This window comes from Miniopterus schreibersii (assembly GCF_964146895.1).
Source record: "Miniopterus schreibersii genome assembly, chromosome: 11".
NCBI classification, from domain to species: domain Eukaryota; kingdom Metazoa; phylum Chordata; class Mammalia; order Chiroptera; family Miniopteridae; genus Miniopterus; species Miniopterus schreibersii.
The window spans coordinates 31,779,564-31,784,144 of NC_138111.1; the positions used below are offsets into that span (position 1 = coordinate 31,779,564).

The 4,581-nt window shown below is 40.3% G+C and overlaps 1 pseudogene across 1 annotated transcript; it reads left to right on the plus strand.

Moving 5' to 3' along the window:
* Positions 1–794: 794 nt before the first annotated feature.
* On the plus strand, positions 795–1,545 carry LOC308564078 (small ribosomal subunit protein eS6 pseudogene; annotated as a pseudogene). Its single transcript has one exon. The product of its transcript is annotated as a small ribosomal subunit protein eS6 pseudogene (transcript).
* Positions 1,546–4,581: the final 3,036 nt, after the last annotated feature.

Consider the following 4,581-nt stretch of genomic DNA (forward strand, 5'->3'; position numbering starts at 1 on the left):
TGCTTTATTTTTACCTTAATTCTTGGTTTCTGATCCTTTGGACCCTGGGCCCTCTACTGTACTGCACTGGGGAGACCTACCTATGTTCACCCACTAGGTATCAGATACAGGTGTGTCTCCTGACTTCATCATCACTGTCTCCATCAGACATCTCAACTCCATACCCCTACCACACACACACACACACACACACACACACACACACACACACACCCCACTACCATGATCACAGGGGCTTCTGGCTCTTTCCCAAATCTGTACCTGAATATTGGGGTTGTGTATGCAGGAGAATTCATTTTAACTTGAAAAATAAATAATTCTTCCTTTATTTTATCTTAATAGAATAGTTATAAATTTATGTAATCCCCCTCCCAGGATATATTTAAGCTCTGGAATGATACCTATCTATCTGGGAAGATTTAGAAATACTAGTCCTCAAAGTGCTTAAGAATTTATGGCTTGAAGTCAGAAAGACTGGCTACAAATCCTAGCTTTGCTACTTGGTAGCTGTGTGAATTTGGGCGTTTCAATAGTTTAAGAACTTAGTTCCAACCCCATCTATTTATCTAAAGAAGGCAGATTTCCTGCAGTGGAAGGAGCCTGGTCTGGGACAGCAGAGACAGTTTCAAATCTTGCCTCTACCATTTATGGAATGAACAACTTTTAGAAAAATCTCTGAGCTTCTGTTTCTCATACATACAATGGGATAGTTATGCACAGTAAAGGATCATGGTAAAGATAAAATGAGGTAAGCTCTTTTTCATGCCATTTTGGTGGTGATCAGCTGCTTTAGGATGAAGTTGAACATCTCCTTCCCAGCCACTGGCTGCCAGAAACTCAATGAAGTGGATGATGAATGTAAACTTCATTCCTTTATGGGAAGGATATGGGCACAGAAGTTGCTTTGGATGTTCTGGGTGAAGAGTGGAAAGATTGTGGGCTTCAGATCAGTGATGGGAATGACAAACAGTTTCCCCATGAAATGGGCTGCCTTGACCCATCGCTGTGTCTGCCTGCCACTGGGTAGGGGCCATTCTTGTTATAGACCAAAGAGAACCAGAAAAAGAAAGTGGGAATCTGTTCAAGGTGGCATTGTAGATGTCCATCTGAGTGTTTTCAACTTGATTATTATAGAAAAAAGAAAAAAAAGAAAAGAAAAGAAAAGAGAAGAGAAGGATTTTCCTGACTGATAACTACTATGCCTTGTGGCCGGGGACCCTGAAGAGCTATCAGAATCTGCAAGTTTTCAGTCTCTCTAGGGAAGATAATGCCCCTGAACAAAGAAGGCAAGAAACCCAGGATCAAAGTGCTCAAGGTTCAGTGTTTTGTCACCCACATGTCCTTCAACACAAATGTCAATGTATTGCTCTGAAGAAACAGCGTATTAAGAAAAATAAGGACAAGACTGCAGATTGTGATAACCTTTTGGCCAAGAGAAGAAAGCAGGCCAAAGAAAAATGCCAGAAAGAGAGCCAAGAGACAGAGGCTGTCTTTCTGAGAACTTCTACCTCTAAGTCTCAGTCCAGTCAAAATACGATTTTCTAAGGGTAAAACATAAATAAGATCAGACATTTAAAAAGATTAAATGAGAAAAGAATTTATGAATAAATTTAATTACAGAAGTCTTGGAAATGTTATTTCCAGCTCCAGGAAGGGTACCTTTACATAGGATTCTAATCAGTGTTCGAATGGGTCAAAGAAGGAAAGGGTACAATCCCTTTCTTCAACTTGCTTTTCATGGTACTTCTGGCTTTCCTGGGTCTCTCTTATATATTGCTCCCTCCACCCTCTTTTCTCTCTCTTTTCTGGGGCAGCTACCCAGCCCCAATCAGTAAACAACAATAATAATATCAACTGTCTTTAAATCTCTCAACTCTTGCTCCAGGGTATGCCTTCCTGTCTGCAATTTTGTTTCCAAGTTCTGAGGTCTTTTCTCTGAGGTTGTCTGTGAGAGATACCACTCCTAGAGCTGGCATTCATGGTGAATGAAGCGTTGGGGAGCAGAACATGTCTGAAAGCCCACTCATTACCACAGCTGGCCCCAAAGACAGGCTGCTTTCAATGGTTAGGCAGCTGTTTGGATATGGTTCTTTTGACAGGACTGCCAATGGATTGAGGAAGCTGTGTGGAAAGGGAAGAGCTCTGAAAAGATCTCTATCTGTGTTTCTATACAAGACGGGCTCCCAACCAGTCCTAGAGTAGGATGCCTTCAGCATCACCCTTAAGAGAACATCTCTACATGGAAATCTGGAGTATTGTGGCTCAGATTCCCTTCTGATTGTGAATAAAGAATGGAAAGAATAAATTTGATGTATAAAGCGAAAGTTGTAATTAAAAATTCTCCCCAAATATAAACATTGTCAAACACAGAGACTGCTTGAAGACCAATACTGGAAATAAGTTTTTCTTGGGAGTATATCTTCTCTCAACTTAGAATCTCAGAATGTTATAGCTGGACAGTCTAGATTGGGGGTCTAAACTCAAGCACCAGTAGGAGGCAAGCACATTGCCTAAAGAAGAGAAGTTGCTCGGTGGGAACTGTGACATTAGGAGACGGCAGTATCTAAAGGAGCAGATGCAACTTCATTTCTGGTGACTGTTGCCTTGATGCTCAGTGTTGTAAGATTCTCTAGTTTATTAGGAGAAACTGAATTTTAATGTAAAATTTTTTCAAATATTTGCAATTAATTAAACAAATAAACAAAACGCTATGTGGGCCCAGTGGCTGCTGTGTTGTAATGTAATTCTAGTTAAAAGACTTTTATCTTTTTGTGGAAACACGCTCAGCAATGAGAAGTGACAGTTTCACAGAAAGTTGTCAGCGACAATTATTTTAGATATACTGGCTAGTGAGGTTTATCTAGTCTAAAGTTTATTTATTAAGACCAAGTCCATGGTCGCTCAACTGCTAAAAATACACTGGTGGAACATAAAAGTGGTAGATCAAAAAATTAAACTAATTCTTTATTCCCCCTTAAGTACTTTTGCATATCACACCATTACCATGGCTTTGTGGGGAATGGAGTGTATTTAGCCACCCTTGTCTTTGAGCTTGAAATTGAGGACCGTTTGGCTAAGGGGATGTTAGTGGACATGACTCAAGCAGAGGCTTGAAAACAGCTATCATGGTTGGTCTGCTCTCTTCTGCCATCACCATGAGGAGAACATGACCCATAGATGCTAGTACCAGAAGAATGCCACACCTGAACCTAACTTGCAAACTAGAGCCAAGTCAAATGAGTTCAGACAAGATTAACTAAACCCCAGCCAGTCTCCTGATGTGTGAATATGAAATAATGTTACTTTTTATATATTGCTGGGATTCTTGTGTTTGTTCTTCATGTAGAGATCATTGAGGATTGTGCTCCCATCCAGCCTGGTGGAAATTTACATCCTTAGTTATACACAATCACTATTTCCTCCATACAAGATCTATCTATCTATCATCTATCTATCTATTTAAAGGAACCAAAGTTTTGTCAACCTGAAGATGCTTTTTTGGGATATTGATTTTAAGCTGTTTGTTAAGAAACAAGACTCAGAAAAAACTTCGACCTCCCCACTTCTTACCCAAGAGATTCAGGTAGAAAAGTCTGCTTTAGGAAAAGAAACTAGATTGATGATGTTCACCTTAGCCTAATTTGAATTAAGTACGGTACATAGGAGGGCTTCAGAAAGGAGCCTGTCAGATAGGTACCTCATGTGAGTGCCATTATTTCTGAGTCACCCAGCAAGAATTTGCTTCAACTACCTGTAAATCACCCATTCCCACTTCTGAACTCTAAGACTCCATTCTCACTCCCTTTTTACCCTTTGTCCATCTACTCAATGTTGCCTCACTGTCTTTGGAATTTTAATGCTTATGTGAATTTTCCATGCACATGTATTAAAATTTGACTTTTTTCCTGATAATGTCTGTTAATTTAATTATTGGCCCAATAGGAGGAACTTAGAAGGTGGGAGGAAAAGTATTAATTTTATTTAGCCCTGATACTATCAATCTATCTGCCTATCTATCTGCTATATATACCTAGTTTGCCAGGGCTACTACAACATAATACCACTGTCTGGGTGGTTTAAACAACAAAAAATAATTATACAGTATCACAGTTCTGGAGGCTAGAAGTCCAAGATCAAGGTGTTGGCAGGTCTGCTTTCTTTTAAGGCTTCTCTTCTTGGCTTGCACATGCCAAAGGCTTTATGGGTCTGTGAGCCACGGTGTCTCCCAATGCCACAGTGTCAGCCAGGAGGGATGTTTCATCAGAGGGTCTGTAGAAGAGCTGCATATTGGACTTCTCTGTTCTGTTGGTACTGGCTCATTTGTAACCACTGTGGGACCTAGAGGGCCTTGGAGTGAATTCTAACAGAGGGTCAGGATGAGTGTCCAGATACTATTATTAAGAACCTCAAGAAAAAGTTTTGCAATAAAGACATCCAGACCTGTCCCCCTTCTGCAGTTAACTGGACCAAGCCTTAGTCCAGTTAATTGGACCAAGCTGCATTTGTGGGCAGTTACTCCAACTTGTGAAGGCTTCAGGCAACTGGAAATAACTTATGAATTATAGCACCTTCTTTCTTTCC